Consider the following 13,161-nt stretch of genomic DNA (forward strand, 5'->3'; position numbering starts at 1 on the left):
TAATCCATTTTGAGTTTATTTTTGTGTATGGTGTTAGAAAGTGTTCTAGTTTCATTCTTTTACAAGTGGTTGACCAGTTTTCCCAGCACCACTTGTTTTTTTTTTTTCTTTTTTTTTTTTTTTTTTTTTAATTTTTATTATTATTATTATTTTTTTTTCCAGTGGGTTTTGTCATACATTGATATGAATCAGCCATGGATTTACATGTATTCCCAATCCCGATCCCCCCTCCCACCTCCCTCTCCACCCGATTCCTCTGGGTCTTCCCAGTACACCAGGCCGGAGCACTTGTCTCGTGCATCCCACCTGGGCTGGTGATCTGTTTCACCATAGATAGTATACATGCTGTTCTTTTGAAATATCCCACCCTCTGGGCATACACACTGAGGAAACCAGATCTGAAAGAGACATGTGCACCCCAATGTTCATCGCAGCACTGTTTATAATAGCCAGGACATGGAAGCAACCTAGATGCCCATCAGCAGATGAATGGATAAGGAAGCTGTGGTACATATACACCAGCACCACTTGTTAAAGAGGTTGTTTTTTATCCATTGTATATTCTTGCCTCCTTTGTCGAAGATAAGGTGTCCGTAGGTACATGGATTTAAGCAAGATGAAAAGACAGCCTTCAGAATGGGAGAAAATAATAGCAAACGAAGCAACAGACAAAGGATTAATCTCAAAAGTATACAAGCAACTCCTGCAGCTCAATTCCAGAAAAATAAATGACCCAATCAAAAAATGGGCCAAAGATCTAAACAGACATTTCTCCAAAGAAGACATACAGATGGCTAACAAACACATGAAAAGATGCTCAACAACACTCATTATCAGAGAAATACAAATCAAAACCTCAATGAGGTACCATTACACATCAGTTAGAATGACTGCTATCCAAAAATCTATAAGCAATAAATGTTGGAGAGGGTGTGGACAAAAGGGAACCCTCTTACTCTGTTGGTGGGAGTGCAAACTAGTACAGCCGCTATGGAGAACAGTGTGGAGATTCCTTAAAAAACTGGAAATAGAACTGCCATATGACCCAGCAATCCCACTCCTGGGCATACACACTGAGGAAACCAGATGTGAAAGAGACACGTGCACCCCAATGTTCATCGCAGCACTGCTTATAATAGCCAGGACATGGAAGCAACCTAGATGCCCATCAGCAGACAAATGGATAAGGAAGCTGTGGTACATATACATAATGGAATATTACTCAGCCGTTAAAAAGAATGCATTTGAATCAGTTCTAATGAGGTGGATGAAACTGGAGCCCATTATACAGAGTGAAGTAAGCCAGAAAGATAAAGACCAATACAGTATACTAATGCATATATATGTAATTTAAAAAGATGGTAACGATAACCCTATATGCAAAACAGTAAAAGAGACACAAATGTACAGAACAGACTTTTAGACTCTATGGGAGAAGGCGAGGGTGGGATGTTCAGAGAGAACAGCATTGAAACAAGTATACTATCAAGGGTGAAACAGATCACCAGCCCAGGTTGGATGCATGAGACAAGTGTTCAGGGCTGGTGCACTGGGAAGACCCAGAGGAATAGGGTGGGGAGGGAGGCGGGAGGGGGGATCGGGATGGGAAACACATGTAAATCCATGGCTGATTCATGCCAATGTATGGCAAAAACCACTACAATATTGTAAAATAATTAGCCTCTAACTAATAAAAATAAATGGAAAAAAAAAAAAAAGGAGAACAAGTTCATGGGGCTGTACTAATGGGCTGTGAAGTGCTAGATTCTCTTCTTATGGATGGCTACTCTAACTACTTAATTAGGTTAGATGAAGCCAGGACTTCTATTTCTTAAAAGGGAGCAGATGTCATTTGCCTGTTTTTATCTAACATGATGATAAGTAACCTGGACTACAAAGAGTTTTCAAATAGCACTGGTCAGCAATTTCAGTAATTATAAGATTTGGGGGATGATTTTTAAAATGAAAGTGTACTAGATCTAAAATATATGTATTAGTAGACATATTTTTAGTCATTGAGTCAGGCATATGTCATAAAAAGCAATATTTAGATATAGTTTGTATACTTACATCTATATCTATCCTTATATACCTATAGTAAGCTTAATTTGCTCTATTATTTGAATTAATATTTTTATACATTTGTATCTTTCTAATAAGTTGCTATCTGGCTAATCTCTTGAGTTCCTATATTGTACTTCCTTGAAATTTGAAATCATTTCTGAGAAACCCTTGGTAAATATCCTCATTGTTTGCTATGAAGTGAGATGTGAGAACAGAGAGAGATTGCAACACAAGCTGAGACTGAGTTCTTAAATCCTTCTTTAGAGATACTTCCCCTCTGGCAATTCCTCAGACAAGAGCAAAAAAAAAGTGAAGTCATAATTTTGGAATTTTAGAATCATTTTAAGGGACCCCAGAGGTCATTGACTTAATATTGCTGCTTTCTGATGGTAATCTGTAATAATCATTGAAAAGATGCTTGTAGCCTGTATCATTATTTCTGATGACTTCTAAATATAGCAAGCAATACCCTAATTAATTAATTTCCATAATATTTATTTTCTTGCCTTTTGCCTCATTTATCCCCAGGCATCATAAGAACATAAAAGAAAAAAAAAAAAAAACTTCTAGAGTTGAATAAAGTAATTTGTTTCATTCTTAGTTGCTTAATATGCTCTGCCCACCCTCACCTCCCTTGTCTCCAAAAAAAAGAAGGATTTGAGTTGGCTTAGGGAAGAATGGCTCCCTAGCAAAAGCAGAATTAAGTTGAGACATCAAACGCCGTCATGATCTGACCCTAACTTAGCTCTCCAGTTGCAGCTCTTATGACTCTGTCTTGAAGTTTATATTCCATCAGCACTCAATCTCATGCAACTGACTCATGGTTGAGTCTGACTTTTCCATCTGCAGGAATGGTCTCTCTTCTTTCCCATGGCCAGCTTGTCTCTTGGCCTGGTGAACTCCCACTTGTTCTCTAAAGCTCCCTAAGCAAGACTAGGGACTTCCCAGATGGTCCAGTGGTTATGACTCCACGCTTCCACTACAAGGGGCTTGGGTTCAACCCCAGATTTGGGAACTAAGATCCTACGTGCCATGTGGCCAAAAAATAAGTGTACAATAAAAATAAAACCACCTAAGCGAGGGCCTTGCTGAAACTCTTGGGTGGATAATTGCCTGTTTCTGGACTCTTACAATATCTCATGCAAAGGCTTACCTTGGCAAATTCTGTAATGCATTATGTTTATGTGTTTTGCTCCTCCTTGCTTGAAAAGAAGAGACACATCTCATTCTTCTTGTCCCCAGTATATAGCACAGTAAGTGCCCAGTGCATTTTTACTGGACTCATGAGTGCCATGTGGGGTAATTGCACAATAAAATATTTTGGAGTTAGGTAGGTAAACTCCACTAAAATGAAGATTAAAAGACAAAGCTTTTTAAACAATGAAGAAGGTTCAAAAGATGGGAGATAGAAATTTCTGAAGACTTTGGTGGAGGATAATTGCTCTCTTGTATCACTGGGGTACTGATGTGTTCAATATAAATGAATTTATTGTATGTGATCCAGTGGGTAAGTGACATGATGAGTAGGATTAAGAAGCTGACTCTATTCTGGCCCTGCAGTTGGCTCTATTCTTACACCAAGCTGCATTGCCTTCATGGTTCTCTGCAGTATTCCACAACTCAAAATAGGTTCTTTTTCTTTGGATGTATTTTCAGAGTACATGGCACAGTACAATCTCTCTGGCTTACACACTGGCTTGAAAATTGGATTTGCTATCGCTGTTGTTGAGTCACTCATTCGTGTTTGACTCTTTGCGACCCCTGGACTGCAGCATGCCAGACTTTGCTGTCTTTCACTATCTCCCTGAGGGTGCTCAAATTCATGTTCATTGAGTCAATGATGCCATCCAACAATTTCATACTCTGTTGCCCCCTTCTCCTCTTGTCCTCAGTATTTTCCAGCATCTGGATCTTTTCCAGTGAGTTGGCTCTTCACATCAGGTGGCTAAATTATTGGTTTCAGCTTCAGCGTAAGTCCTTCCAATGAATATTCAGGGTTGATTTCCTTTAGTATTGACTGGTTTGATCTTCTTGCAGTCCAAGGGACTCTCAAGAATTTTCTCCAGCACCACAGTTCAAAAGCATCAGTTCTTCTCTCAGCCTTCTTTATGGTCCAATTCTCACACCCAAACATGACAACTGGAAAAACCATGGCTTTGACTATTTGGACCTTTGTTGGCAAAGTGATGTCTCTGCTTTTTAATATGCTGTCCAGGTTGGTCATAGTTTTTCTTCCAAGGATTTGCTATAGGATAAGTTAAATTCTGAATATGGTGGTAGAAAAGGACCCAAGAGATTTTTCAAATTTACCATTTGCTGTGAGTTGACCTTGGGATTATATGAGATTTCAGGCTCTCTACTCTTAGCCGCTGAAGACAGTGACTGAGTTTTATTAGCATTAACTGTTAGGCTGTTTAGAATAGTTTAGGCTGTTCTCAGCAGCACAAAGTCCATGCTTAATAAATGTTCAATGCCTGACATGCTCATCCAACAATTTGTGCATCAAAGAATAATTTGTTAATTATTATTACAGTGATCTCTATATTTGTTTTCTGACTCAGAATTCCCAGTGCTTCCCATAAATATAAATATGAGATGTTTTGCTGCTGATAGTATTTTGTTCAAAGATAAAAGATATGTTGACCTAAATTAACTACAGAAAGCCAAGAACATCAATTGGGGCTTTAAAAAATTATCTTGCTTCCCTGACAGACACTTTGATCTTAAAGTATCATGCTGTCTGTAATCTCCTTACTTCTTAATCCCACTGACTGAAAATATCAATATTCTAGCAGGCTCAATGGCAACCCACTCTCCAGTACTCTTGCCTGGAAAATCCCATGGACAGAGGAGCCTGGTAGGCTACAGTCCATGGAATTTCAAAGAGTCTGGCACGGCTGAGTGACTTCATTTTCACTAGCAGGCTCAAGTGGGATGTTTCTGTGGAGATGAACGGGGGTCAGGGGAGGGGGAGGAAAAGGCAGGAATAGAAACCAGATCTGTCATCTTGAGCTCTCTCTCAACTGCCAAACTTTCAGATATGAATTCTTACTTGACTTTTCTCTTTGGATGTTTAATTGTTGTTTGAAATTTATGGTATCTAAAAATGAAATTTTTTGTTTTCCCCACTTCAATGACTTATGATCCTGCCATTTCTCACCATCTCATTAGCATGAGCTTCATCTTCCTCTCTGACCTCCAATCTTTACTCTTTCTTTACTGCTGCCTTCTAAACCATCTGCAACCTCAATAGCTTTTGCCTTCAATTTAAGTGAGAATCTGACATTTCCTCGTCCCTCTACAGCCACCATTCTAATCTAAGCAAGCAAAATCCCTCACCTGGACCACACACTAGCTGACCAACATATTTGCTTGTTTTACCTTTCCCCTGTGTCGCTTATTTTTAACGGCATCTCAATAATCCTTTTCAAGTTTAAGTCAAGTTATGTCTTGTCTCTGCTCAGAAGCCTCCAATAGCTTCCCGTCTCTTCCAAAGTAAAATTCAAAGTCTGTCCCATAGGAGACCAGGCATTGGAGGATCTCATTTTCTGTGCTTTCTCTCTGGTCTTCTTCAAGCACATCGCATCCCCTCCTTTCTCAGGGTTTTTGCACTGACCTCCCTCTGCTAGAATGCTGTTCTCCAGGTGTCCTCCTATCTCACTCCCTGATCTCCATCTTATCCAGGTGTTATTGCATTATTGGGGCTTTTTTTTAAACCTGTCTACCTAAAATAATGACCCCTTCACCCCCATCACTCCCTGACTCCCTCCATTACTATGCTTTTTTATTCCCTTTATTATGTCATACAATATATTTACTTGCTTTATTTATTTTTTTTTTTACCTTCTATTTCTCTTAATTAGAGCATAAATTCCCTTTGGTAATAATTTCTTTTCCTCTGTGCTTTGTCCTCACATTCTAAGCATTGGACATAATGAACACCAAGTAAACATTCATTGACAAAATGAATTTGCTTGAAAATGATTAACAAAGAATGTCCTTGTCCATTGACTCATTTGCCCCTCCCAAGGAGCCCATGATAATAATGGGTCAGGAATACTTACTTCTGTGGTGGAAAAATTAAAAAAAAAAAAAAAAGATTTCAAGAGTATCTTTAGAATTCTTGACAAAGACCCACAAAAATCTAGGAAAACAATAGAGGGCACTGCCAAGTCTAAGACATAGGGTGTCTCACAAAGCCAGAATGCAGCAACATGCCATTCGGGTCTCAATAGAGGCTGGGGGATGGGAACACTGTCAAGGTGACTCTGGCTTCTTCCCTAGGAAGGCATACGAATACACAAGACTCAGTCTCCCTTTTCAATATTGCCTCTTCTCTTCTTTCTACGTTATTTTCTCCCTGCAAATTAGTTTTTTCTGTTACTTTGTCCATATGACAGAATGACACTTTCCATAGCTTACCTTTTATCAACCCTGTTGGGGGAGAAAATCTGATGAATAAGGTCTAATTTGCTGTGGGTAAGGAGTATGCAGATGAGATGGACATTGCTTCTCAGAAAAATAGGAATCATTTCAAATTGGTCATATGCCCCTAAAAATATCTGTTTAGAAGTAGAAAAAGCATATCCCCAGAGTAACACATTGAAGGAGGGTAGAGGTTGGACTTGAAGTGGGGTCTTCTCTTCCTAATCTTATGCTTTTCAGACTTCTCCATATGTACTCTTTAGTGAGTTACCTATGAAACTTCTATATACCTTCGATGACCATTAGCGACATTGGCTAGGTTAAAAAGACAAAAAGGGCCTAATTTAACATTTAAATTTAAATTAAAATTTAAGGAGGAGAAAAAATAGCATATAGGAAGGGGAACTTTGATATTCTGAGACCCCAACCCCGATGATCGTGCTGCTGGAAAGATGACTGCAGCAGTCAGACCCCTTGCTCAGTCTGCTCTTCATAACCAGGGTGCTGGAGAGTGTGGGGGTAGAGAAGTACTTGCTTCTTTTGTGTTTCCAGAGAGTGTACCTAGTGGAGCATCAAGGGCATTGGTCTGGCATAATTCCAGCACTGGTGAGCATAATCCTTCTCTGTAAAATATTTATTTTATCAAATTTATTTCAACTTCATTCCTTTCTCAGAAAGGAGTGGAGGCAGCTCAGTGCTACTATTGCTTTATAAAAAATGTAATTTACTTTCCTTTCTGCCCAGAGTTAATTTAGCCCCATTGTGTCCTTGCCCCAAGTTCATGGGAATGTGACTTCACTTGGGAAGAATCCACATAAAGACTGTACATTATACTTTAATGTCAGAAAGGTGGATGAGTTGACATCTTAGAATGGAGAGTGTATCACCCTTTTACTAAGAGATGTAATAGCAGAAACAGTCTTGACTGTGGAAACTGCCATAATAACAGCTCTGCTCATTTTTTATTGATGATGGATAAAAATTCTCATAATACTGAAGCACAGTAACTTGCTGGAATATAGCTTCAGGCTGCCCCTAGGGCAGACTTTATTTATGCATCCCTACTTTCACTATTTGTAATGATAATGATGATAATAACATTAACAATAATGATAATAAATATAAGTACTTTCTGAATTACAATAGGAACTAGAAGTTTCAGCTGTTTTCACCTTGACCTACTCTGCTGTATCTTCTTTTTAAAGATGTAATGCAAGAAACACCATTATAATCCTCACCATTGTTCTGGTTACTAATAGACCTGTGCCAGCAATTTGGAACAGAAAGTGAAATCTGCCCACTGTGGGTTTTGCTGGTTTTGCAACTCTTATTGTAGCTTTTTAAAAAATTATTAATTTATACAGTGCCCTGAGCCTTAAGGAATATAAGCAACTGAGCAGGCTGAGGGAATAAAGTTACATAAATCACTATTAAGTCAGCAGCATAAACCATAGTGACCCTACGATGGCTCAATACAGTAGTTGTGGAGAACAGGCACAACCAGAAAGTTTCAAAAATCTAAAAAGGAAGTTTATTTTAAAATACGTCGATTTGTATTATAATTTATAAAAACAGTTAAAAATGGGGATTAATGGAGAACCCAAAGAATCAACAAAAACCAGTAAGATCAGGATAATGTATAAAATTCTTATATAATTTGATATTTTGAGGACTTCAGAAATGTTCATGAGTGATCAAATTGTAATCAGGATAACAAGGACAAATCACAAGTGATAATCACGCTTTTCTTGAGCTGGGCATGCAGCCCACTCAGACTTATGAAACTCATCACTGCATTTATTTGTTTGGTTGCTTTTACTGGCATGTAATTGCTTAACAATATTGTGTTAGTTTCTGCTGTACACCAGCATGAATCAGCCATACGTATACATACATCTCCTCCACCTTGGCCCTGCCCGCCACCTTCCCGACTCCCCACTCTGAGTCGTGACAGAGCACCAAGCTGAGCTTTCTGTGCGTTACAGACCTTCCCACTAGCTGGCTATTTCACACGTGGTAGTGTATATATGTCAATCCTGATCTCCCAGTTCATCCACCCTCTACTTCCTCCACTGTGTGTCACCTGTTCATTCTCTATGTCTGTGTCTCTATTCTGGCCATGAAAATAGGTTCATTTGTATCATTTTTCTAGATTCTACATGTATGCATTAATAGAAAATATTTATTTTTCTCTTTCTGACTTACTTCACTCTGTATGACAGACTCTAGGTCCATCTGCTTGTCTACAAATGACCCAATTTTTTCCTTTTTATGGCTGAATAATATCCCATTATATATATGTACCACATCTTCTTTATCCATTCATCTGTTGATAGATATTTAGATTGTTTCCAGGCCCTGGCTATCGTAAATAGTGCTACAATGAACATTGGGGTACATGTCTCCTTTTGAATTACAATTTTCCCAGGAGTGAGGTTGCTGGGTCATATGGTAGTTCTATGTATAGCTTTTAAGGAGCTTTCGTACTGTTCTCTGTAGGCTATATCAATTTACATTCCTACCAACAGTGCAAGAAAGTTTGTTTTTCTCCACACCCTCTCCACCACTTGTTATTTGTAGATTTTTTTTTTTTTTTGGATGATGGCCATTCTGACTGGTGTGAGGTGATACCCCATTGTAGTTTTGCGGTCCAGAACACCATGTATAGTATAACTTTGTCAGGTGCAATGGGAAGAATTTCTGTCTAATCTTAGTACCAGCAACAGTAGTACTTCTGAGTAATGGGTTCATTTCGTATTTAATGGCCTCTGGGAACTATCTAATTGACCATATTTCCCTTTTCATACTGGTAATAAGAGAGAAAAATTCTCATTTATAGCCTTCCCAAAGCAGTGTATAGATCCATACAGTAAGTGTCTTCTTATCATTTCTGAATTCACTTTATGTTCCTCTAACATGTTTTTATTATGTTTAGTTAGCTTTATACATCTGGTTAACTGCCTTACTTAAATCCTTTCTGGAATGAATGTGGGAGTTAGGGAGGAAGAGAAAAGGGGAGAAATTTGAAAATTTTAGACTTTGACATAAATATAATTTTCTATTACAAATTGTAAAATCTATTTTTTCTGTATTTACAAAAAAGGTAACTAAATTCCCCTTAAGGGATTCATATCCTTAATGCTAAATACCTTTGATAGTAAATATCAGTTTTAGCTTGTATCATGTTCATGGACATAACTGTGTTAATCCACATTGAATATTACCACGGGGTTTAATACTGTAAGGTAGTTTCTTAATAGGTTTCTTGCCTCTGTTCCAATTTATTCCTCTATAAAATGGCAGTAATTGCATGTACCTTAAAGGCTTGTGAAAATTAAAGATAATCTCTATGAAGAACAAATCTTAACCTTCTTGTCCCTAAATGTTCTAATCTGTGAAATGGGTATAAAATAGTACCTATGTCACAAGTAGGTTTGCAAAGATTAAATAAGAAGACATAGTAACAAATTTAGGAAAATTCCCAGTACAGTATAACTGCTATTCTTATTATTGTTATTATTTCTCATATTTTCATTTTACAAAAATTTTATAAATACCCAAAATTAATTCCTCCAACTTAAAGGTTGGAAATAGAGGTTTACTGAAATAATCCATAGTAGGCTTCTTAAATGGTCTTAAAATGGCCAGGTTTTAAAAGTCACTTAGCCTATCAATGTCTCCTTGGACTTCTCTGTTTACATTGATCCTAAATAACACAAGCTCAGCTACTGTGGAACTGTAGTTGTCAGCTGGGTGATTTTGACCCTTCTCCACCCACTCCCTAATGCTAAATAACTTTGATCGTGAATATCAACTTTAATTTGTACAATGTTCAGGGTACATTTGACAGTGCCTGGAGTTATTTTTGATTGTCGTAGCTGGAGAGGATATGCTCATGGCATCTAGTGAGTAGAGACCAGAGAGCCAGCTGAACATCCCAGAATACACAGGGTTGGCCTGACACCAAAAAGTGATCTAGCCCTGACTGTCGACAGTGCCATGGTTGAAAAATCCTGGTGTAGATTTGTTTTTTTCTTGGCCAAAAGGTGAGTAACAGAAGGAACTCTTAGAAAACTGGTGCCATCGAAATCTTTCTCATTCAGTTACTGCTGTTTCTGCATTTCCTCCCAGATTTTAGTTTTCAGTTTAGTTTAATCACAAGCTTAACAAATACAGTAAGAAAATTAGGGAATGTAGCATGGTATAGTTTAAAAAATTCTGGCAACTGTCATTACCCACTTGCCTCTAAACATACAAACAGTTCTATCTTCAAAAAGTCACTGAGACCCAAATGAAGAATCTCAGAAAGAGCTGTCAGAGTCCACCTCTAGCACACATCCTAGAGGAACTCGCATGTATGTGAGTCCATGGGGCTATGCAGAACAATATTTTGGTAATGATGAAAAGTTTCTAAAGACCCATAAAAAGGAAATGAATAGAGAAAATAAATTTAAAAATAAGTGAACCAGATATGTTTCAAAGTGGATAGAGGTCAAACACAATCTGAGCGAAAAAAGCAAGTTATAAAACAGCTTGTTAGGGTACCAACATTTCTGTAAGAATCTTTTTTGGTGGGAGGAGAGGCAGGCCATGGAACTTTCCTGATCAGGGATAGAATCCGTGTCTTCTGCATCAGAAGGGCCGAGTCTTAGCCACTAGACCACCAGGGAAGTCCAACAGTCTTAAAAGAAAAAAACAAAACAAAAAAAACCCCACAAATATCAGCAGTTAGGATTGTGTTTGGCTGTGTGGCAGTGGCTTACAATCAAGGTTTACAATTTTGTCTTGTAAGAGTTCAACTGAAGGAGATCCATAAGAAGGTAGCTCCAAGAAGCCATCAGTCAGGTCCCACAAAGTGAAGGGATGGGGCGCTTATACAATTAATCAGTTCTTGTGGTCCAGAGAAGACTCTTGAGGGTCCCTTGGACTGCAAGGAGATCTAATCAGTCAATCCTAAAAGAGATCAGTCCTGGGTGTTCATTGCAGGGACTGATGTCGAAGCTACAACTCCAATACTTTGGCCACCTGATGCGAAGAGCTGACTCATTTGAAAAGACCCTGACGCTGGGAAAGATTGAGGGCAGGAGGAGAAGGGGACGATAGGGGATGAGATGGTTGGATGGCATCACTGACTTGATGGACATGAGTTTGGGTAAACTCTGGGAGTTGTTAATGGATAGGGAGACCTGGCGTGCTGCGGTTCATGGGGCCACAAAGAATTGGACACGACCGAATGACTGAACTGAACTGAGCTGACTGTGGCCCAGAAAGGGGACAGGGTATAAAATGATCACTTGTAAATATGTTTAATTAGTCAATTTCTGATGGAGAGCTTGATAATAGTTTTCTGGGGTCCTCAAACCTGCAACCAGAGTTCCTTCCCTAAAGCTCATTCTATCTTTCTTTTATCTTCAAGGTGATGAGAGCTTCCATGACACACAATGCATTCATGCATCAGGTCCAAAGAGAGGGAGGGTAGAAGGTGACTCTGAATCTGAATCTGAATATACACACTCTTACCAAGAAAATGATGGTTTTTTTTCCCAGAAGCTTCATCTTCTGAAATTCTGCTTCCACCTCCTTGACCAAAACTAGGTCATATCCTCTCCTCTGCTCCCCTCCCCTCCCCTGTTTAGCTGCACAAGAGCCAGGAGGGGATGATGAATGGCCTTCTTGGACACTGCTTCCTGGGCAAGACCAGGGTCCTGATAGAAGAGAAGAAAGGAATGACAATAATTAGGTGGACAAACAGAATCATCTGCCTCGAGTATTACAAAATGTTTAAAGGTGGGTAGTGAAGATATAAAAACATGGGCTGGGAGAATATATCCCAAATTTAAGAGAGTGTGTGCCTCTCAGGAAGGAGAGAGAATCCCATTGAGAAGGCATACAAAGTGGATTTTCCCTTCATTCCTATTTTATTTATGTGTTTAATATCAAAGATTTCTGAAGCAGATATGATAGAATATTAAATTTTAAAAATCTGCATCTTCAATATATGAAACATATACTCTGTTCTATTATGTAAGTTTTCTAAGTTAAGGAAAAATCTCATAACTTTTGTTAACCTGCAAATTACTTGGGGTGGTGGTATGCATTCTTTTGTCCCAAGAGAAAGACAGACATGAGTGAATCTGCCCAGATAATGAGACAAGTCAGGACTGGGATGAAAATTGGAGGGAGCAGCATCCTCACTGGCCACAGAGTTGCACAGTCCTTGGAAGCGCCAACCCCCAAACCCATATTGCATACGGCTTCCCCCAGGTGGATACTGTGAAACAATTAACTAGGATTCAAGCAGAACCATGGGGAAATATTTTTAAGTATTCATGATTCATCTCGTTCTCAGTGAAAGTCAGCATAAAAGCTTGCACGTACAATGTTTCCAAATAGCCGACTGTCCTAACATTTTCTTTCATAAGAGGTAGGTCACATGGGATACTCATACAAGAGGTGCTTTCATGAAAGGCACTTTATCCACTCCACCACCACCAAAAAAAAAATAAAAAAGTGTAATGAATTATTTTCCAAAGCTGATGATTTCAGAGCACTCATTTTCATGAAAGTCAAAGTCACCCCCACTCAGTAATGAATTCCTTTTGGATGCAATTCAGACTTTCCAAGGTTACCAATTCATATTTTACAGAAAAAAAAAAATTATTACCAGTCTTC

Source organism: Dama dama, chromosome 15 (assembly GCF_033118175.1).
Source record: "Dama dama isolate Ldn47 chromosome 15, ASM3311817v1, whole genome shotgun sequence".
NCBI classification, from domain to species: Eukaryota; Metazoa; Chordata; class Mammalia; order Artiodactyla; family Cervidae; genus Dama; species Dama dama.